This window comes from Gavia stellata, unplaced genomic scaffold (genome assembly GCF_030936135.1).
Source record: "Gavia stellata isolate bGavSte3 unplaced genomic scaffold, bGavSte3.hap2 HAP2_SCAFFOLD_50, whole genome shotgun sequence".
NCBI classification, from domain to species: domain Eukaryota; kingdom Metazoa; phylum Chordata; class Aves; order Gaviiformes; family Gaviidae; genus Gavia; species Gavia stellata.
In genome coordinates, this window is record NW_026776473.1 from 764,244 (window position 1) to 788,262 (window position 24,019).

Sequence of the window (24,019 nt, forward strand, 5' to 3'; positions counted from 1 at the left end):
CACCCTAGAACGTGGGGCAGACGCGTTCTTTGTTCTTTTTCTTAAAAAAGGTTAATACTGCTTTTAATTTGGGGCATGTTTCTGAAAGCAGCCGATCTCAACGTGACTTATTTAGCCAGACAGAAGCATTTCAGTAGGAGGCTGTGGCGTGTAAGAGCCAAGGAGTGCGTGACAGGCTGCTCTGGGAAAGACGGGGTCTGATGGTGACTTGCTTAATAAATCGTTCAAGGCACACCTTCACTGAAAGGCCGTACGCTGCTCCCCTCCCAGTTGCTCTTCGCGAAGCGTTTCTTTGCTTCAACATGGGTAACTGCCAAAGGAAGGTGTCAGGAAATTCGCTATCTGCGTAGAGCGGCGATCGCGGCAAGAGGGCTGGGTTTAATGGGGAGAGCACAGCTTTACAGGAATCCAGCGCGTTTTGTGGGGGTCTCTTGATTTTTGCACGAAGCATGCATCACGCAGCAAAGTTGCTGCCTTAAACAAAAGTGCTTGACTTCTTCCTTAATGAAGGAAGGTGACTCCGGGTGTGGAGCTTCTGCCAATGGAAAGAAGCGTGGTGTCAGTCTTTCAGGTCTAATAATTGCTTCCTGATCGTGCTTGGTAAACTTATGGGAAATTTAGGGACTTAATTCTGTGGGGAATGCTGAACCCCACGTGGTGTGTATGGCTAAACGTGGTAGTTCAAGTGCCTTCTTAGTCTGGACGGTTGTATCAGTCTTGGCTGGCAGCTGCCACAGGCGGTTGGGCACACAGGACTGTATCCTGTTCTGCTGAGGACAGCTCCTCATTCACTGACTGCATCAACTCGTTTTCCTGCATTGATTTGCCTGGGGTTTGCTTTTTTAGGACAGTGAAATGAACTTAATCAGGCATCTATTAATTTTGTTTCTTCTACCTAGTAAGCTGTCAGGTACGGTTTTAGAGAAATAACGGTGACAAGGCTTTGCTGGTGTGGTAGTGTTTTCCTTATGTGGTGGAGAGAATGCTTAAATTGGTAGGAGAGAGTCACCAAAAACGAGGGTCTGTTGCATGTGTTGCAAATGCTTTTGCAGTTCAGCTTGTCAGGTTGCTGCTCGTAAAAGTACGTTTCAGAATGAGCTATTCAAAAGCCGTGTGGGCACGGTGCTGGGCAGCCTGCTCTAGGTGACCCTGCTTGAGCGGGGGGGTTGGGCCACGTGGGTTCCAGGGACTGGAATCCTCTTTGTTGTGATTCTGTGATTCTGGAACTTGTGCTGAGAGGGGCAAGCGGTGTGGTACACTGGAAGTGCCTTGTTAACTACTGTCTCCCTGTGCTGGAAGGCTGCGTGTGTGGTCTGTACTGAGACACTTGGCACCTCCATCCATCTGTCCAGGTAGAAAAAGCAATGTAAAAAAGAGCGCAATTTCAGAACTGGCTTTAGGAACTTTTGCTAGCTTAGCCACGTTAGGCAGGGACTGCAACTCTTGAATGGAAGTATAGTTTTGTTAGAGAATAACCATATGAGGTAGCTGGGTAAACTGGCTCTAGTGTCAAATTCCGATCTGTGTTGGTTTTGTTTGTTTTCTCATTTAAAGGGAAATCAAGGCTACGGTCTGCATCAGACACAGGATCTTAGCTGTTGGGGGCTGTTGGGCTAGAGAGCTAAAATTCTTTCTTCTTCTCACCTTCTGCTGTAGATCTGTGCTTCTTGGAGAACTTGTGGAGCATCCGCACAACCTCTGCAAGACAACGTGTAGGGTGCACTTGTGTGAAGTAAGCCTGACTCCAGAATTCTGATACAGACAGTCTCTGTTGTGCTAGTGGCTTTTAAGACTAAAACTTTGGTTTTGGATTAAATGTAGGGGTTTTGCCTAAAACATTTGGGGGAGGTTTTCTGCCTAAGTGGGAAAGAAATGACCCAGTGGTACTCACTAAATCACCAGCTAACTCGCTCACAAAATCCTCTTTCTGCAGGAGTAAAATATGGCAAACTTCTGTCAAGCTCAAAACTATTTATGGCTGACATGAGTCTATTTTTGCATTGTTTTCTTTATTTAGAGTGAAGAATGGGAGAGCTAACGGCTCGGGCAACGAGCAGTCTGCTGCAGTTTCCAGAGGTGACTCTTCAGGCACTTGGGGAAGATGGCATACCCCTAGATTCTGTGCTGTGCGGGAAGCTTTCTAGAGGTGAGCATTTTCCCTTAAATTTGGTGGTGGTATAAAGCTGTTACGGCCTGGAGGTTACCTGAAGCATAGGGTCATAGTATCAACTGTGTCAGGTTGGCGCTGTTAAGATGCATCAAGTTTGGAGAGAACAAAAAGGATGTTGTAACGATTGAAAATGCTAATATTAAAACACTAGTATAGTTAAACTTTGAAATTACAACCACGTGCACTGATCTTGTGCTATTAGAATAATTTACTTAAACCTGCTGAGTCAGTGAGCCCTGCTCAATTTCTGCTTAAATACAAGGCAGTTTTGCAAAAAGTAATAGTGTTGGTTTGGGCCGTATTTATTTGCACCAGCTCAAGCTCTATGACCATCATAACATCACACGCAGAAATAGTTCTCCCACAATGTTACAGCGGCAAAAGCCCCTGCTTTTTCTTTTCTAGTCTGAATAAAAACAGAAGGAAGAGGGCAGCACTGTTAAGCGCTGCAGCCGTATTTCCAAAGTATTTAATAGGATGCAGATGAGTAGGCAGTGAGAGCTGCTGGAAGTGGCTAAGCAGATTAGGTAGTTGACTTTCCAGGTGATCTGAAAGCAGAGCTGGGTGCCGAGCTGGATGTCGAGGCTTCTGTCAAGACCAGGTAGAATCTATCTGCCTAACTGTCAATGCAGTAATGGAGTTAATACTTCCTTCGAGTTTGAAGCAGTTCAGTGGAGCAAATGTCTTAAATTCTTTCTGTGATCGGCATGTGTAAAAGTTTAAATTTACTAATGCAGTGCCCGTTTTAAGACAATCTCTTGCTGAAATCCAAATCCCTGCCCAAAGTAGGCACGCGTCAAGTGAAATTTATAAACTAAAAATGAATTGGCTTAGATTTGTTATGTTTGAAGTATGCTTTAAGACTTGTATTCCCGTCTGTATGTAGATGATTTCTAGCAAAACCAAGCCGACTATGGTATAAAGACTATAGATCAATATATTGTAATCTTTATCCCAAACGATCAAAATTCTTCAGTGCAGGAATGACAAGTACAAATGCAAAATAAAAAGGTGGTTGATGTTAAGATGTGTTGCTTGAGGATTTCTATGGGTGATTTTAGAGAACCGACCAGAATTAGGGAAGTCGGTCTTCCTCCGTTAGGGCCTTTTATTGAAGGAAAGGGGCAGTGACTGTGACTTTTTTCAGTTGTTTTGAGTCTTGTGTTGGAAAGTTGCTTTAGTCGGCTTTCTTTTCTCTTACAGGGAGAAATGGCCTAGCATGGTTGGCGTGTGGTCCTCAGCTGGAGGTGGTGAACTCTGTGACAGGAGAGCGGTGCTCTGCATATCGTTTCAGTGGAGTAAATAAACGGCATCCCACTGTTCGTGTGGTAAAGGAGTTTTCCTGGCAGAAGAGACCTGGACTACTGGTTGGGTTGGAAGAAGCAGCGGGAAGTGTTCTCTGTCTGTACGACCTTGGAATATCGAGAGTGGTTAAAGCAGTTGTTCTTCCAGGAAGGGTACGTACTTTTTAAGCGGCGAAAGGAAGCTTTTATGTTGTTAGGTGCTGCATAATCCTGCTTCAGGAAAAGCTTTGGAGCGCCTCTTTGTAGGAGGTGTTTTGTTCTGTACTGCATTAACGTACTGTCACTTCAGAGAATCCAGTCGAGAGAGCCTTGATGTAAAATCTTGGGCTTAATGGTACCATTATCTTCTGAGTCTACTGAGAGTAAACCAAATTTCCTGCTTTTATTGTAGAGCACATAGTTACCTAATTCTCCGCTTCCACAAAAAGGCATTGCAAAATACCTTTTCCTGGCCAGAGTGAGAAAGGAAAAAACCCCACTCTTTCAAGCGTCCGTAGCACGCGTTTCCTAAACGGTTAATTTCTGTTAGAAATAATGTCTTTAAAATACCTCAAACTTCCACAGTTGTGCTGTAAATGACTGAGACACATTCCCATGAATCTCAGGCTAGCAAGCAGGTCTGACTTTAGAGCAGAACACATTTTTGTGTTGACCTAAGTAGGAAAAACGAGCCTTGAGTGAGGTATCTGACAGATTGTTGAAAGATTGACTTTCAGTCTGAAGTCCTTGAATCTCTGCTCATTGAATATTGTGTTTGTGTAGATGGGATGCACTGGTGTGATGTTACTCATTTTTTTCTGTCTTCTGTAACCCAAAAACTCAAGTGTCGTAATGTCCCCTAGTCTCATTGTCTTAATGTAAACAAAATCAGCATCAGTTAATAGAAAACCCAGATTCCCTGTATTTTTCTCACCTTAGAATCTGCCACAAATAAATACTTTTCTGTTACTCAGCTTTCCATAATGTGATTTGGTTTAACTTGCTAGAATACAGCTGGAGGGAGTTTTGTTTGTTTGTAGTGCTACAGCATGATTACTAGCAGTAAGCATTTGTATTGTGGTAATTTCTAAAGATATGAGTTGGGTTGGTGCTCCGCTGTGTTAGCTTGCCTATCATCTTGATAAATTTTAGAGTTTGAGGTGGAAGGACAAGCTGTGTGCTGACATCAGCGTATAATCAGTAAGTAAACTATGTTTGTGAAAAAGGTCATAGCTTTGTTAAGTTTTATTTCTTTGATCTACGTAAGCAGGGAATAGGAAAAGGAAAGGTTAAGAAGGATCACGTCACATACCGAATCTGTGTCTAGCAAAGTGATTTGAAATAGAATGTAGTTAGACCTGCCCGTTGTATTGGGGAGTTCTTCTATACCGCAAGACAATGGTTCAGGAGAAAATACGAAGAAGCCTCGGGGGGAAAAGTTGGCTGTTGTGTGACAAAGGTTATGGATTATGGAATAAAGCCAAAGCTTACCTGAAGTTCTGCTCTTATGCCCTCAACACTCTTGATGACAAGCATGTTTGGCCTGTTGCTTTCGTTTTGCTTCCTATCTTTTTGCTATTAGCTTAGTTAGATCAGCATAGCCAGGCCACAGGTATTGCTAGTCGGACTGTTAACTTCTAAGTTGTGAGTGGGAGTAAGGGTTAGCAAAAACAAGTAGATAAAACTTGCCCTTGGCCACTGTCCCTATGCTTTGAATTTATTCTGTAACTCATACTTCCAAATTATACATTACGTAACATGCGTTTTTAATCTGCCTGAACATTTCTCTGATTTTCGTAATGATTATTTTTAAAACTAAACTGCAGACCTAGTCTTAACATCACGTTCTGCAGTTTTTGTTGTTACTGTTTTAAGGCTTTGATGAGCACCTTAATTTCTGGACTGTTTTCCGTGTGGGTATATCTCTAGTGGACAACTAAGTTCTACAGGTTAACCCTAACTTTGAGCAGCTCTGGTCCAAGGTGTCAAGCCATTAGTGTATTAATACAGGGTATTTAGTATTTATAGTGACTGTATGACTGCCTTTTAGTGTAAGAGCAGATGTGTAGTCATTCAGAGAGCAAAGGAATGAGTTAAAAAACCCAAACTCACAAGCTGAGAAAGAATTTAGGCATAATTTTTTTTTTCTTTTTTTTTCCTTTTTTTTTTCCTTGGTCTCTTCTCCCATGTATCTAGCAATAGAACGAGAGGAAACGGCCTCAAGTTGCGCCAGGGGAGGTTTAGACTGGATATTAGGAAAAATTTTGTTACTGAGAGAGTGGTCAAACATTGGAAGAGGCTATGCAGGGAGGTGGTGGAGTGACCATCACTGGAGGTGTTCAAAAAACGTGTAGACGTGGCACTTTGGGACATGGTTTAGTGGGCATGGTGGTGTTGGGTTGATGGTTGGACTTGATGATCTCACAGGTCTTTTCCAGCCTTAATGGTTCTGTGATTCTGTGCTCTCTAACTGCCCTCTGGATATACGGGTGAAATGCCGCAGACAACTGAAAGAGTTAATGGAGTATTATTTGAACTGGATTCTAGTAAAAGCAAATCTGAATTTAAAACATTCATTATATTGAATTGGTTTCTAATGGTTGTATGTTTCAGAACTATGGAAGGGTTCAAATTTTGCTGGTTTGTATGAGGCAGAAGGGTAGCATTCAGATTCAGTGAGGTGAGAAAAGCGTCCTTTCTTCATTCCCAGAAAGAGCTGGCAGTAGTCTGGGAGAATATGAAAAGCCAGTGCATAGCGCAGTGGAAAAATATGCAGTTTCAGGAGCTTCTACGTGGAAAACTGAAGTGTTAAAACCAGGCAACATTTTTGGAAGACCGTATGCAAAAATGGAAGAGATTCCTTTGGGGCCAGTTGTACAACGAAAGAAATCTTAAAAGAAAAAGAGGTTAGAAGGAACACTTGACCTTTGGCTAATTCTGCAACAAGATATGTACAGTATTTTGAAGATTGGAAATTTCATTAGCTTTCCTATAAATCTGACAGAAACCCAAGTTGTCCAAATTACTGTAGGTACTTCTAAGATTAGAATTCTCGTGACCAAGATGAAAGGTAAATTCTGTGGTAGATTTCCAGGCAGTGTAGTCCCAGCAAGTGCTTGATATGGGAGAGGAGAAAACTTTGGGGCTTAGGGGTTTGGTTATTTTTCCCCACCTCTTGGGGGGTGGAGGGGGGCGGGGGAAATGTATTAAAAAATGGACTGCCTTGTGATGCTCACTACTTTGTTTTACTTTCCTGTCAAACTGTGCTGTTGATGTAAAGGTTCCTGGTTTTGTCGTGCTGCTTTTTGTAAGAAGGCTAAACCATAGCCTCTGTTCTTTTGTTGTATAGCTTTAGTGCCGGAGTCTTTGTGCGCTTGTATCTCTGCTAGAGCAGTCCGTATAGTCCTGGGATATGTTGCAGGTGCTGAAAGGTCTGTCTTCCCCTTGTAATAAAGCTGCGTGCAGACTGCTCCACATGTTCAAGAGCAGTGTGCGCTTCTTCCTTAGCTGGAGTTAGCTCTTTCTCTAACAAGCTGCTGTTCTTTTTGCCATTGTTTTAGGCTGGCTTTTAACATTTCTGTTAACATTCCTAAAAGTGCCGGTGTGCATTTACACCTTTTCTGACTTTATCTGGTGGTTATTTTTATTCTAAATGAGGACTCGTGTAAATTTTGCTAAGCTACTATCTCCCTTCAACACTTTCCAAAAATGTTTCATTCCCATGGAAAATGGTGTGTCTACCATGCAGCTTGACCGCTGCCTCATCTGACTTACAGCCATGATCTCTCCGAATACCTGTTTGGCAAAGAAGGCGTAGACTGTATCGCAGTGCTGATGGGCTGTGAGCAGTGGGAGAACTAGGTGTAGCTTTGTCTTTCTAACTTAAGTCCCTTAAATAGGATGAAGTTTCTTGCATATAACTGGTTTTCTGTGTTTAATTCTTAGAGTTAATTATGTCTAAGTAGGGAGTGGCAATTGGTAAGCTGTAATAATAGAATGGACCTTTTCAGCTGAAGTTAATTCAGTTCAATATTAACTTGTCGCTTTCCTGCAGGTAACTGCCATAGAACCCATAACTAATCACGGAGGACCCAGTACGAGCACTCGGCACCTACATCAGAGTCTGCGATGGTTCTTCGGAGTGGCAGCCGTGGCTACAGATGTTGGTCATCTACTTCTGGTTGACCTTTGTTTGGATGATTGTTCTTGCACTCAGAATGAAAGAGAAGCATCGGGTAAGCTTGCCGGTTTTAAGCTTGAATTTAAAAGTCAGAAATCTTGTGTCTTTTAAAGAAACTATATGCATCCCGCTTTGAAGATACTCGTGTGCAGACATTCATGGCTACTGGTTACAGGCGGCGGTTTGACATCATGTAGTGCTGAAGTGATTAAAAATGGGAGTGGCTTAATACGCCTTCTAATGTTATAAATGCCCCCCTCCCACCAAGATCCCCATGTCACTATGATTCTTGCCAGTGAGGTGTAGGAATTTTCCCATCTGAGTCAGTGCAGCTGCCTGATAGGAAGTTGTGTCAGAGGTGCCCTATTTCTTGGGAATGTTCTTCTGCTTCTGTTAATTGACTTGGGGCAAATTTTAGGCTTGTTTTTTAAAATCAACTCGACTTATCAAAAGTCATGCGTTTGGATGAACGAAATCTCTGATTTGTGTATTCAGATTGCATAGACTGTTTTGGCTATTACAACAGTGGCTTCAGGAGCGGATGTCACTTCAAATAGCTTCGTCATGAGGCCCAAACTCCTGATTACAGAGTCCAAGAAGAATTTGTCTATGAAGGCTACACTTTTACCTGGATTTGAACGACGAGTGAGAACAAGTTTCCGATCAGAGAGCTGTTGCGTTCTTTGAAAACGTACAAAATGGAAATGGCAAAACCAGTGTTGCATAAAGGGGTATTTTGCCTGGGACGGTAGAATTAGGTTATACACCTTGTCACATCAGTGTTTAAAATGCAACCTCAGTGGCATAACGCATTCATTTATTGCGTGGTGTTGGGTGTCTAGGTCTGGAAGCTGTCACTGGAATTCCTGCTGAAGTTGCACAAAGAAGAGAAACTGTGGCCGGAGAAGGGAGACATCTCTGTTTGCAATTACAAAATCCTTCAGGAACAGCAGTATCAACCCTGTGCTACATAAGCAGAAGCAATCAGCTCGCTGTGGGTTTTTCAGACGGCTACCTGTCACTATGGAATATGAAAACTTTGCAGAGGGAGTAAGTAGGCCTTTACACTTGACCATGCCTGGAGGTGCAGGGCTCTCAATGTTTTGCTTAAGGAAGTATGTTAATTTAAAGAGAACTTTTTCGGGGACTGAAATTCTGAGTATAGTCTTGGAAGGTTTAGAAATCCTCTTCTGAAATAATTGTTAAGTCATACATGGACTAAATGGGACCGCCTTCTCCCCAATGGACTAGGATTGTTTTCCGTATTGTGCCTGTGGATTGAGGAATTGTGGAAAGCATGCTTCTTTGGGTTATGCCAAGCAGTTAGGATGTGATAGAGCTGGTTTCCATAAGACGGTTTGTTCTATCAGTAGTATTCAGTGAAAGCAGGAAATGTGTGTATTTTGACGAAACAGATTTTAAAAATTATTTTTCAGAAGAAGTTCCTGCAATTAGGGCATATGTTGAAAGTCTTAAGTATGTTAATAATGTGATTTAACCTGTAGGCACCACTCTCAGCTTGAAGGAGGAAGGATTCCTGTCTATGCTGTTACTTTTCAAGAGCCTGAGAATGATCCTCGCAATTGTTGCTACTTGTGGGCTGTTCAGTCTACACAAGAAAGGTGAAGAAAAACTTACTATTAGCCCCTGAATTAATTGTTATATATATAGATATATTTGTTCACATACAGTTAATACCTGTATATTTGTTTTGTCTGTTTAGCTGTGCGGGAGATTCTCTCAGGTAGGGAAGCTGTTAAGCTTACAATGCAATTTTGACAGGATTCAACGGACGTGAAGGAGGGACCTAGGAGTTCCTCTCTTCTGAAAGAAGGCAAAGCAACAGTGGCTGTATTTTTGTGCTTGCATTCTTAAGTGATTTCCTTTGTTGCTTGATGACTGCTTCATGCTTTGTCTGATATTCACACCATGGTATTAACACAGTAGTTGAGGCTGCAGACCTAGAACACTAACCGTGCCGACATAACAGCCTGCTGCCCCTAAAGGAGGGAGGTGACGGTACTGCCCATTACCTTGTGCCAACTTTAGCAGTCTCTGGAGCCTTCATGAGCCAGTTCAGCTCACCTGGCAGAGAACGATCACTGTTCAGCAGAAAAGTCAATGGCTTCCTGCTGGGCTAATGGATGAAATCGATATGTGGAAGGGTGCAGCATATGCAAGAGAGGGACTGGAACTCTGGTGGTGAGGGAAGGAGAGAAAGGTATCTCTCTCTCTCTCTCTCTCTCTCTCTCTCTCAGCATCAGCAAGCTATTTAATCAGCTCAGGTGTTCATAGGGTGGTAATCTTTTTAAGGTTGACTTTAAAGCAGTTTTGATTGAGAACTCTTCCCTGTGAAGAACTATTTACGACAATTTTTAGCCCATACAACACAGTAAAGCTTTCAAAGGGTATGGTTAGCATTTGCCCCTGAAGCGGTTAGTGTCAAAATTTCCTCCTTTCTGATTCAGCGGCCTAATGTGACCAATTGTCATGTCTTGGGAAGTGCTGTTTGTCTCTTCAGCAAGAGAGCGCTATTAAGAAAACTTCAGTCTAGATCTAATAAAATGATAATGAGGACTATAAAGCAGCTTTGTAATCAAATTTCATAATGTACACCTTTTTCAGTGAAGGTGATGTTGTGAGTTTACGTCTGTTGCAGTTAGCATTTGGTGACCGAAAACGCTTGGCATCAGGACAGGTCATGTATGAGGTAAGACGTGCACGTATGTGAAAGGATGAAAATCGTAGTTTTCTCTAAGCGAGGATCAGTTAAGTTGGCAGGGGTAATATTTACCATCCAAATTCAGAGGTGGCTAAAAAACCATAATCTTTGGCTGCGTCTTCTTGGGCATGGCCTTTGTCCATACTTTTTGACAACAACTCACGCCATTTCATACTGCGGCGTCCTGTGTTCCAACTAGATTCATCTGCAGAGAGCCCGTATAAATTCAGTTGCTGAGGAGGAAGCAGCTTTTACAAATAAAATTATTCTTCATTTAAACACCAGATTAATGGCATGTCAGAAGAGAAGATAGGGCTTTGAATAGCTTTGTTTAACCAAACTGCAAGCTTCTGTCTGTCTCCCTTTCTTAAAGTAAGGTCATGCAGCTTTATTCTTTTCTGATCTTTGGGGTTATATATTCTTGTTTCTCTTTTGAGCTCTGTCAGCAGGACTTCAAATGAAACGTGTCTACAGTGTCTCTCTTAAGTGTTGGTCCTGAAATGTAGGAGCTCTAAAGATATCTCCTTCTACTTTTTGGCTGGGTTACCTATGAAATCTACTCTTAAAGCCAGCAAAATACGTCAATACAGGAACCGGTGGTATGATTTGGTCAAAAGAGTAGACGTAAATTGTTAGAACTGGCTCCAATGATGATGTTGTGTTTAAAATAGAGGTGAGGTATCATTATATCTCAGAGATGTAACAGATAGCAGACGCATCTGTATAATGTATAATTCTCTTCGGTAGTATGCTTGAAACTCTTCCAAAATCTTTTTGAGGGGGAAGCGATCTTAATTCCGAGCAATTCTTTCCTCCTCTTTTGATACTTTCTCTTGCATGTTCTCAATAGGTATGCAATGAAATAGGGGTGATTCTTGCATCGTGGTACTCCGTTTCAATAGGGACAGGGCGTTTTGATTTTTTTGAATAAGTTTAAATGTTGACCTTTTTCCTTATATATGGGAAAGCTCCTTCCTCATCTGTAAATGTTGCTGTTGAATAGATGAAGGTTAGGCGTTTGGAAAAGGTGGTGTTTCTTTAAAATGCATTACCTATCCTGGTGACAAGGTATAAATATCTTCAAGTCATTCAGCGTGGTCTAAATATGGATGTCATCTCCTCATCTTTATGTGCATTTTTTTTATGACACAAACGTACGATGCTCTAGAGGAACAGAGCACCCTGATTGGTTTTTTTCCTAATTTTAAATTAAAATTTAATTTGGTGGGGTTTTGTTGTTGTTGTTGGTTTTTTGTTTGGTGGTTTGTTTGGGTTTTTTCTTAATTGTAGAGCAACTATTTGTCCACAATACACACATTCATGCGTTGCATTGTAGACAGTTTGAAGGAATGCTGTATTTGGAGAGGCAGTATTTCAGTTAATGCTTGCTTAGAAAATGGTGCTATCAGAGGTTCAACACAATCCTGCTGGAGTTTCTGTATATCCCAACGTAGTTTGCTGACTCCGTAGGAATTCATGATCCTAAACGCATTGCCCATGTGCATCCCACGTCCTCTCTGTTTTCCCCTTTTGCTGTTGGGTGTGCTTGGTGAAGGAACTGAGGGATATTTCACCCATTAGTCTCTGACCAGATTAGAGGAGGAGCTGGTAAGAGCTTACGTGGTTTGAAAGGAGATTGCTAAGCAGTAAGAAGTTCTCATAGCTACTAGAGAGAGAGATGCGTTTTCACTCTAGTGGTGAGCTTATAGAGAACACCTCTCAAAAGAGCTTTAGCTGCTGTAATGCCATGACTTCTCTACCTACCTCAGTTCTGTTCTCAAGACATGGAGCAAAGAGCTTTGCATGCATATGACGTGTTGCATTATTTCGGATATCTCTTTGTAGATATATATTTAGGTTTGTAAAGAAACCTTGATGTTGCAAGGCATTCTGCAGAACATGTTTAGAAATGAATAATGTTAGGGAAATGCTAACTTTTGAAAGCGTGCAAAGCCTTTGCAGCCAAACTTACCTGTTACGATTTGGCACTTAATTCTCTTGCATGTCAGCTGTAGTTTCTATTTGCCATCAGAAATAAGCGCGTGGGAAACATACACTAGAATATGCATATTATATTAGAGATATATGTTCTTTCGTATTTAGGTATAATGTATGTTTTCATCTCCAAATGACCTTTTCTCTCTCCTTCCATTTTTTCCCCAGGGTTTGGAATACTGTGACGAAAAGTGCAGTTTAGATCTCACAAATGGAGCCATTCCCCTGAGAGGGGAGGCCAGCAATACCAAATTACTCAGCTGTCAGACTGTAGAAAAATTTCCCAACCATGCTGATGGAGAGGATAGCATTAACAAAGGTTTGTTCTGATGTCCGCGTTTGGCTATTCTAAAATAAATGGGTTCGGAATCTAAGCGATGAATGCTGCTCTGTACCCACAGTCTGCAAGTCTTAAATATCTGTATAGACTAGCTTGTTGGACTTATTTAAAAAGAAAAATTGGGTGCTTAAGTTATGTGGGACTCCTTTAAAGGAAAAAATAGCCTTTATTTTATGCTTGCTGACATGCCATAGCGATGTATGGTGGGGTCATGTCAGTGTTTTATTCCTCCAGCTGTTGTCTTGGAACAGTAAGATCATTCTCTCCCTTGCTTAGGAATGTTACCTTTCTGTCTCCTTTTTATGAAGTTTGAGGCATGGAGAAATACCTGTAATTTTTCTGATGGTTTCTAATGAGCTTTTTTTCAGAATCTGTCCAAGTTAAGTTCTAGGCACACATGAGCTTCTGCTGGATGTGGGTTGAGGCTAGCAATGAAGCTGTCTTCTGAATGATGAAAATAATTGTTATCTTCAAAGGCGGTTTCAGGGGCTAACAAAACTGAAACGGCACAGAAGTTCACAATGCAACCTAGTAAAGTGTGTGAGGATCCCTAAACGGTCATGATGAATTCAAGAGAGAATCATTTTGCCAAACAAAGTGTCGTCTTGTTCCTTGCCCCATTAGGGTGAACGATAGACCACATACTTTGCTTCTTACATCTGGAGAATGCATTCTCCCCAGAGAAGAAAGACCATTCCACTTACTGAGAGAACTGGAGTGCAGCATTGTGAATGTTTTATGTTACAGTCTTTATTCCGCTTTCCTGTTTGTTGGGTTTGGGTTCTTTTTGTATTTATTTTTGTGTGCTAGTTGTGTTCTTTCATTCTGAATATGCTGGGGAGGAGCTATTCTTAAAATTTGTAATTGACTCAAATCTGGAAATTAATAATGCCAGCTGAGCAATACAAGTGTATACAATAAGTATTTGTCTGCTTTCTAAAAGTAGCAATGTATGTGTTGCTAGCACATCTTTTTTTGCTAAACTGTTCATCTAGCTAAATGTCTTGGTCAACTCTTCATGTATGGAAAACCGAATTAGCTAGTAAGCGTGTATTTGATTTGGCTTAGAACTGATACAGTTTGAATGAGAAAAAGGGGCAGTATGACTGAAACCTACCACAGGGATGTTTGCTACTCCGTACATCATTTTTTTTATTATTCTTAGCAAGTGGTGTGTTTCAGGAGTGATAGAACAGAATTAAGCCAAAGCAGAAAGTGGTGTTTTAAAAATATCAGCTGTATCATATTTTCTACAAATAAGAAACAATGTCTTGTCTTTTCCAGTAATATCCCCTGACACCAGCGTATCAATCTTCAGTTGGCAAGTGACGACATGTAGTCAGAGAAAACCATCTACTTATTTGGGTGTATTTGACATTAATCGCTGGTATCATGCTCAAATGCCAGATTCGCTAAGGTAGATTTTCATTAAGTTGTTCTCAACATCCCTGCAAATAATTCATTTGAAAGTCAGCGTTCAGCTTATGCGCTTGTTTTCTTTAAGGCCAGAAGAGTTCCTTCATGGTTGCCCCTATTTTGCACTGTGGTCACTGGATACTGTAATAAGTATGACTTCGCCAAACCTCATTTTGGATATTCTGGTCCGTGAGCGGAGTCTAAGTCGGGGACTTCCTCCTTCTTATCCACCACCGGAGCAGTTTTTTCATCCAAGCACCTATAATTTTGGTAGGTATTTCACCGCTTTTAACAGCGAGAAGCGTAAATTGAGGTCCAACGCCATTTACTGGTTCTCTTGTTTGTTGTTTTTCACTCAACAACCAAACCAAACCAAAAAACCCCAACCCCCCACAAACCCAGCTCTGATTACATTGTACCAGCAAGGTATGTAATGTTGTGAAATGCATCTGACATTCTGCTGAGTTTTGGGGTTTGGTGCTTTTGTCACGTAGCCGGTGAAGTGGTGATGGTTACAAAATGAAATGACTTTGAACTGAAGCTCAAAGCACAGCACCTCGATAGCACTAGAGATGAAATTTCTACACGCAGTAATAATTTTTTAAAAAAGGTTTGCCTGCGATCTGACGAAGAAAATGGGTACTCAGTTATAGCTTTCCAGATATTGCTGTTTAAAAAAAGTAAAGTGGTCCTAATATAACTGTGAGAGCATGGAATGTTGTCAAACGTTCCTTGTTTCTGCAGATGGTTCGTGCTTGCTGAACTCCGGAGTCGTTCATATGACTTGCACCGGCTTGCAGAAGGAGGTGATCTTTTACTGTATCTTTATTGAGACTGTCAAGAGATGTAGCTTTTCTAAGTTTTCTCTTGCACTGCTTTCAGTGTCAGAGACCATTCTATGCTCATCCTGCCCATCCACACGCAGAATCGCAATTGTACCCTGCCACTTTTATGCCAATGGTAACGTTTTCGGTCCACTCTTGGGACTGTAAAACTACCATTGTCTCCTGTTGAAGCACGATCAGGGATTGAGTGTCTAGAACGGAATACAACGTTGCTGTAGGAGCAAGAACAAAAATGTCGTGGAAGGCGGCGAAAGCTGTTACTTCTATATTACCCATCAGTCCAACTGCCTGCTTAGGCTTGAGTTAGGGTTTGGATCCCTGATTAACCTGAAAAAGGAGGACAGAATGGAGAAAATGAAAAATTATTTGACTGTTTAAGAAGCAATGAATTCTTTGTTCTCCCAAACTTGGCCAAATCATAACTTCTGAGCCACTGCACAGATTGTAACAAATAATTTTGAATTAAGTTTGAGCTCACTAAACATTTCCAACGTCAACCAGCTTCTGCACAAACAAGCATAGCAAGGGTCTTCCACAGTGTGATTTGAAGTTGTGTGTCAGTTTTGGCTTTGATAGAATGCATTTTGCGTCAGCGTTCAGGGAAAAAGAAAGGCCTGTGTATTGACAGAGAAGCTAGAAAATACTTAATTAAGCATTGCAAGGGCTGATATTTTCTTTTACAGGACTTTTTTTATAAACTGTAACTGTTAGTTTGGCTGCCGTCTTTAAGACTCTACATAGTAATGCTTACTGAGATGGCTAACCTAAAGGGTATTACTGATGCAAGCTTTCTGACAGTTTCAGTGAACATTTATGTTATTTCTCGTAGTGGTTATCCAGAACCTTAGTGACTGAATAATAATGCTGTCTTAATCTGTAGTTTTTGATTGATGTTTCAGACCTTGAAATTTTTGAAGAAATCTGGTCCTTTGACAAGTGAAGCCATTCACGATAGCTACAATAGGCATCTTGCAGCTGGCTTGCTGTCTCCAAGAGTAGTTGATGTCCAGCCATCCAGTTTGAGTCAGGTGAGCGCATATCAGGGAATCAAGGGGGAAACACACCCATCTTGTGTGACGGGGCTCCAGAGGCTACAAGACACGATAATCTGATTTTCCTATTATTTGCAAGTTGCACTGAAATGCAGGTGGTGACTTTAGTGAGCAGAAGTAATAGCAGTCCTAGATCCAAGCTGCTGAGTTTGACTGGGAACAGCCCTAACAGATCTGTCTTTAGAGACCCATCTATTAATTCTGTGCCACAGCTATGCACAAGGAAGCATCTTTCCCTCAGAACAACCTTTATCCCTGTCAGTTTCTCAAAGCATTAGGTTCAGTGCAGTAGCTGACGATGGGGGTGTCTCGCTAGGATGTGAGCTGTTGCAAATATCAGCTTGCTGCACTATACCCGATCATTTGCTTCCAAGGAAGTGGGCCGTGGTAAAGGATTCCTGTTGTCAGCTCTACCTGACAATTTCCTCACCGCTTCCCTTCATTTTCCCATCATCAGTCGGCCTCTTTTCTGCGGCCTCTCAAAGCAGATCTTCACCTCTGTAGCCTTTGCCTTGCGCTCCAGTAGCCCCATTTCCCCCGCTTAGACAGCCCTCTTGTTGCTGCAACACCTTGGCCGCCTTTATCTCATGACGCCCTCTCCCTTCGATCCTCTTTATCCCACCACGGTGACTTCAGCCCCCTCTTTCCCAGGTTTTCCATTTGCAGTGCACCACCCCTGCTCTCTCATCTGAAGAGTTTCATGAGAGATGGAGCCTTTGTGATGAACAGCCCATCCTCAGCCAGGCAGCATCTAAGCAAAATGATCAGCTGGCTAGTCGTCATACAGTGGAGCAATTAGTAGGAAGGGGAGAGCGGTCTTCCCACTGCCCTCATCTTCCTGTCTACCGGATTCTTTGCCAGATTTGTGGAAGTGTCTTAGGGCAAATAACACTTCTGCGCAGTGTGGTAGCTAAAATAAATTTCTTGGCCAGCTGACCTAGCCCAGAGACTGCTTATTTTGCAAGCCTGATGTAGACTCTTACATTCAAATTAGATGTTCTGCTGTCAGCTCCAGTTTGGGAATAACTTGGGAAATCAAGGCATTTTTTAATAACCTTTGCTGCATTGTGACTGTATCGTTCAGAGACTTGTTAGGCATTTGAGCAGGGATTTCTTTTGAATGTTAGTAAGGCAAACTTCAGAATTAGGGTCAGGAAGCCTGGTTTGGAGTTTTGTTTGCCACCCTACGTAGTATTTGGTGTGTTTCCTTGTCTGAAAGCAGCTTTCAGAAACAGAAGGAAGTATCCCATGTGTATTCTAATGTGTAGAAATCGCTTTGAATGCAATGATTTTACCCAGAAGGGAAAGAGACTTTTGAATTACGTTTCAAACAAAGAAACAAACAAAACCCAACCAAACAAAACAGTGAAATTTTATGAAGGATCATTTCAGCTGAAAGAAGTATCAGAACACCAGCTGAAATAAACTACTCCTTAATATCGCATGCCTGTGCGTACCTGTGCATTATCCTTCTGAAGGATTACCAGCACGTTAGAATACAGTATTTGAACAGCCTAAAATTTAAACCTATTAGAATTTAAATGGTTCACTTCTTTTCTGTCATCTGAGAAAAGTATAACTTCATGTTTTGGTGTCAGAACTGCTTCATGTCTTCATAGTCTAGAAAGCTGCTTGACCTGAGCTTCACTGTTCCCACGCAGAGAGGGTGTTTGTTCTGTCCCCTTCATGCATTCCTGATGGCGAGCTCATGTGCACAAAATGCGTAATGGGTATTAGCAGAGGATGTTACTGAAAGTAGTTACCTGGAACTCAGGAAATTGAGACTATAATGCAGAGGCATGCAAATAAAGATTAGAATTAGCCTTCGGTAAGTTGAAATGTCAGCGGAAAAGTTTAATGTGTTCCTCAGACCAAGCAGCAGTCCAGCCTGTGGCTAGAATTCAGAAGAAGAATGTGGAATTAGTTGCAGGTGTACTACTTGACTTTGTGCTGTCTGCATGAGTATACCGGTAGAAGCAACCATTTGCTGTTGATGGTTCAGCTATTGAAAGTATGTAAGATTCTCATTTTACTTTGTCTGTTATGTTTAGAAGGAGCAGTTAGAAGCGGTATTGTCAGCTGCTGTCCGGACAGGTTCTTTAGAACTTCTGACTGGGTGCATTAAACAGTGGGCATCTGAAGGTAATACTTCTTTACATTGTTTTTATGTTATATATTGGTTAGTTTGAAGTTGTTGATTTGTTTCTTTTTTGTTGTCTCTTTTTAAAGAGCAGCCAAGTTCTGCTGCTAATTTACAGCTTGTTCTTGAGTGGACATGGAACAAAGTGATCTCTACAAAAGAAGAATTGGACCAAATATGTGAGTACTAGTGTAGTCATTCCACAAACATAAAATCATTCCTTCTAATTGAGCTTATCCAGTAATCTGCTGGTATATGGCATTGCACGCGGTTCTTTAAGTGTGCTTTGAATCTCTGAAATTGCTCTGTAGGCTAATGCTTTAATGTTTGTTCTTGAAAAGGTGTTCCGCTCTTTGATGGCTCTTGCAACTTCATTGACCCACAGACGTTACAGTCTCTCCAGCACTGCCAGTTGCTTTTGAGCAACCTTAGCACAGTCTTAAACTGTTCTCTAACAGAAGCACAAGAGCTGACTGAAAAAGGTTTGTCATAGTATTATTAAATCTTTGCTATGCTTTCTTAAGGTTTGGAATTATGCTTGGGTTGTAATTGTGGGAACGTGAGCTTTTGTTGGGTTTGGTGATTGGAAGACGGTTAAATTTAGCTGGGCGAAGGGGCTTAAATCTGAGAAGCTGGGACGACCACTCAATATGCGTTGAGTTCGGGGAAGCAGTTTCTTGTGGAGTTCATGCAAGCGGCTAGGGGAGACTACGCTCAGCAAGAAGCTATGTAAGCAACTGGGTTGAAATTGCAGCACCTGAATGTGGTAGTGCTCAACATGTTTCTTTTTAATTCTTAGCCAGCAATTTATAATTGCATGCAAATATTGTACTGCAAATTACTAAAAAAGATAAAGGAAGTGCAAATGAGTGACTTGTAAAGTAAGTTACTTGAGTTTCTATAGCTTTTTAGATCATAAGTTGTTCTTGGCATATTGAGAAAAAGAAAGACTGTCCCTTTGCTCTAGTAAAAATCTCTGCTACTTGAAAACCAGGTGTCGTCTTCCTGCGTGTATTTAATAGTTCAGGCTTAATTTTGTTTTATGTTAACCTTTAGTGAATCTGGTTCTTTGGAGGGGTTGCTTTCTCTTTTGGTGGTGATTGTGGGTTTTTTCTTCAAATAAGAAAGCGATACAGAGTAGAAAATGCAAAGACGAGAGATTTCTACCGGGTCATTTTTGTATTTTCTATGTAGTATGATGAAGGGAGTTTTGTAAAAAGGAAAGGAATTGCATAACAAAAATCATCCTATGCCTTTTTTCAGGTTTTGCAGACTTGACAAACAAGAAGGTGGTAACTAGCCTCATTTCCTTGTATGCACGAGTGGTCATCTGGTTCTGTCGAGCCAGTCTCCTTCCAGAGGGTTTAGGTAAGCATAAACCGTAAGACATTTGTACCAAGGAGACTGTCCAGTAAGTGATTCCTAGGAACACGTGCTTAGCCACGCTTTTGTAAATGTTTCGTCAGCAGCAAGTCGTGTTGGTTCAGTGACAACGTATGCCGAGAAGCTCTGGTGGTGAAATTGAGATTCTACAGGTTTTTCAAATACATAGCGTAGAATAATGCAAGCAGTTTCTTTCCTGGATGTTTTTTAGAATAGCAATAAGGCTCTGATTCAAGGAGCTGCTTGTGTCCACAGCTTGAAATACTTGGGATTTTAGACAAATTACTATTAGGCAACAAACGCCTGTTGGAATGCTTGTTTGTACAGTAAAAGCACTACCTGCATGTTTTGAACTTTTTATGTATTACTTGAGGAAACAATATGCCTTGGAAATGCTTCTTTATTTGGATGGATTATAAGTTCTATTGTCAGCCCTAATTGTCTTTACAAATGCTCACATGACATGTTTAAAAAGCCATTCCCTTTGAGAACTGGTGTTTTTTATAGTGAACTTCAGCTAGCGCTACATGTTCTGAATGCTACATCAACTGCAAGCTTGAAATGGCGCTTGAGACAAGAAGGAATTGAGTTTTGTCTCTTACATCCCTTCTGGCAAAGGCAGAAATGGTCTTGGCTTCTTTCAGAGTTGGAGGCTTCTTGATGCTTACCTTGTGTCTGTCTTTTTAGTCAAAAATTTTAGTCGAAAAACGTGCTATTTTTTCTTTAACTTGCTTTTACGTTATTGCCTGTAGATGATGATATGCATTTGTCTCGACCTTTCTACAACTATCCTCTGATTCAGAGCTACTATGCTGGTCAGCGACAGAAACTTGAGCGTTTGTCAAGGTAAGCCTTACTGGAAAACTCTGGAACACTTCCACTGCAAATTTAGAAGTGGAAGGGAACGGCTTTTATCTCAGCCGTTGTATTTGCTGTGCTTAATGCATTTGCCGGCCATACTCGTGACGTCAGTGATGCATGTGTTCTCTTGAGCCCAGGGGTTACTTGCCCATGGTAAAATCCTGATATATCCCTCGGCTTAGTACCACTTGTTGGTATCATCGTTTTTTGTAGGGTACTTAATTCATTGGCTCATCTGTATAATTTGTCACTACTGGAAAAGATCACGTGACTAGGCTAGGATCAGTCGTGTCTGGTTCAGGAAAGCACAGCGTTCACAGAACAGTTGTTTTGGACACAGAAGAAAGCATGTTTAAAAAGAAAACAAATCATCTCTTTTATGGGCTAGTAATAGATGGTAATAATTGTATTGGCCTAAAGCTCCTACTCGCAAGTACCTTTGTGTAATTTCGTAAGACAGTCAGAGTTACGTGTAGTTGGCACACCTAGCACTCTATTGGCTAGTGCATAGAAGTCCCTTCCTAACGTAAACTCTCTTTCCTGGACTAGCTTACTAGCATATAGGTGATAGGCCTTGGATTAGACGATAATAGATTTTTCTTTGGAAATGGTACTGGAAACTAAGGAAAGACCTAAACAAGCTTAGGCTATGGCACTGTGAAGAAGAGGCTGCAAGATGAGTTAAGGTGGAAGCTGCAGCGTATGAGGTATTGACTGTAAAGTTCATCTTTCTGAGCTTAATTCTCAAGTAACTTGCACACAGGCTCATGTGATCCTTAGAAGCACACAAGCTCTGGTGTGCTTTTGGCGCTTGCTGTCGTCGGGAAATTAAAGGGTAGCGTCGCAGTCAGCAGAAGGCTGTGATGGACTTGTGACGAATGTAATTGTTAAAAGCTCAGCCGTCCGTAATTGTAATTCTATTTTGACCTCCGTTAATAACTGAACATGATCTAACGAACATCTTTCACCTGACTCAGAAATGTCTTTCACGTGCATTTCAAGTCCTAATCGTGCCTTTGTATGTCTGTTACTTTCTTTGACTCCTGGGAGCTTTTTTGTTTGCTTTTGACTGGAGGAAATCTGTTACACTGCGAGGCTGGAATTCGTGGTTTACTCTGTCTGAATCCTTGCTACCTTCTGTTCCAGAGGAAAATGGGATTCTGACTGCTTGATGATTGATGGAATGGTTTCCCAGTTAGGAGACCAAGTTGAGAAGTTGTGGCGGAGAGATGAAGGAGGAACTGGGAAATATCCACCTGCTAGTTTACATGTGAGTGTTATGTTCACAGAAAACAAGAATGACAACAGCAACAACAACAAACCCTCACCCCCTCAAAAAAAAAAACCCCACCCAAAAGGCAGTGATTTATGAAAGACAGGAGTTTTTAAAAAACTTTTAACTTTTCATTTCAGGCACTGCTGGATCTCTATTTGCTAGAAAGCATTGAAGAAAGTTATAAGCATGCAATTGTATCCTTTCTAGTTATTTTTATTACACCTTCAGTATATGCACGTAAATGTTCTTAAATGCTTGTCACCTACGTGTTTCATAACATTTTTTAATTTATCCTTTAAACACAATGCAAGTGAAAACATTTCGTTTAGAATTAAGTCCTAGACAGAAGCATTGTTTTATTTCTTTGTACTGTGCATTTCTTTTTTTTTTTTTTTTTTTTTAATGTTTTGTTGCAAAGCTTTTGTTCTGTTAAAAGTGCATGCCCACAGAATAGTAAACAGAGGGAAAAATCATTGGGCAGAAACTTAATTTCTAAGCTGCGGAAATATCCAGAATTGTTTTTGTTGTTTGTTGCCTAAGCCGAGAGGAGAGCCTAGAGAGCAAGGGGTTTAAAAACTGTTGTACCCCAGAGCTGTCTTATTAGAGTACGTCCCTAAAAACGGATGTCAGAAAGCGAAGATGACACTGCCAGTGAGTGATCCACATAGTGGTGTAAATCCCATTTTAATCATTCCGAGCTGAGTTGTGTTGTAAGGACACCATAACTTACATTGGTTCATATACTCTGGAAATGAGGAAAAAAAACAACTGTAGAATTTGTTTGCTTTAATAACTAAGCGTGGGATGTTCCAATGTTTTGAATGTCCAACTGGTAGCTCCACTGACTAAAGCGGGAGCCTGAGTTTCTAACTGAAGTAGTTAAATACCCGAAGTTAACCTTTTTGAATGCCTTACAGAAACCAAAGAGCCTTTCTTTCTGGTTATTTATTCAGAATGCAGTTTTGTGGTTAGGACCCGAGTCTCGTCAGGTTAGAATAGCTTAAAACGGCAAGACTAAGCCATTAGTATTTTCTGCTTCCTACCACTTGCATATCCTTACTTCCTGATGTTTTTCTAAATGTTACGTGATAAATTTTGGTCTTACAAATTTATTAGCCTTAATTAGATACGTGATACCAGACAATTTACTTGCTGCTAGATGTCATGCATTCCTTTCCGAACAAAACAGAAACTTTAATCGACTCCTTCCCAACTGCCTTTGCTGTCCCTTGGGGTCTTGTTAAGCTTGTTCAAGGTTTCTGGCTTCTAGATCACAATGATTATGAAGTAAGTATGTAACAGTTTAGCGAGACATACATTGCAGTACAAAGCGATGATCTAGAAAGCAATTTTAATAAATCGGTGCTTAGCTAGTAACAGGTGATAAAACATCAGAAGCTTTTTTGTAATACTGCCACGACATCTTCAGCAATAAATTATGCTTTGAAATGTTTGTTTCAATGACTTTGACAGGCAGCTGGTGAAAAGGAAGACAAAGTCCACTTTAATAATGCTTGATATTTGACTTTTCAAAGCCATCCGTTTAGGCTGTTTTCAGCAGACCAGTTGAGCACTTTCTCCAAAACAGTGGTTTAGGTACTTTAAATATTAAAGCTAAGATCATAGCAGCCGGAGTTGAGACAGAAGACTGCAAAAGTGACTTTTCAACCTAATCCATGTTCTTTCTGATGCTGAAGGTTGTTCTTTGCCTGTCACAGCGTTGATGGAATCGGTTTGTCTGGGAGAAGAACTTATTATTTAGTAGTGTATTTATAAAAAGCCATGTTTGTATACAGAGATATGATGAACCTAGAAAAGTGTGACCTACTCCTTTTAAAACACTCACTTTGTTCTGTATGGCTAACTGAATGCTCTAATGCTTTTTCCTGCAAATACTTGTTATCTACATGTCCCGTATCAGGTATTTCATTGGTTAGTCACCTAAGTTTATTTAACACCCGTTCACCCTTCCTTAAGAAACTTTTGAATATTTTTGTTGCCTGCGTGTGTGTATGTATGTATCTTAGTAAACGTGATCTCTGACTTCTACAGAATTCGCTGGCCCTGCTCTTTCATCCAGCTACAATCAAAACTGTGTCATGGCAACATATGAGAATTCTTCAGTCCCTCATGTGCCAAGGAGAGCACAGGCGAGCCCTCAGATACGTACAGATGATGAAGCCCTCAATGTCAAGCAGTAGTGAAGCGCGGCTTTTCCTCACTGTGCTGTTGTCCAATAGGTAAAGAAATATATCCCCCCGTTTTGGCGCTCAAATATTGTGACAGGTAGAGAACAAACAATACAAATCACGGTGCCCTAAATTTCCTTTAAACTTTGAATACCACAACTTTGGGG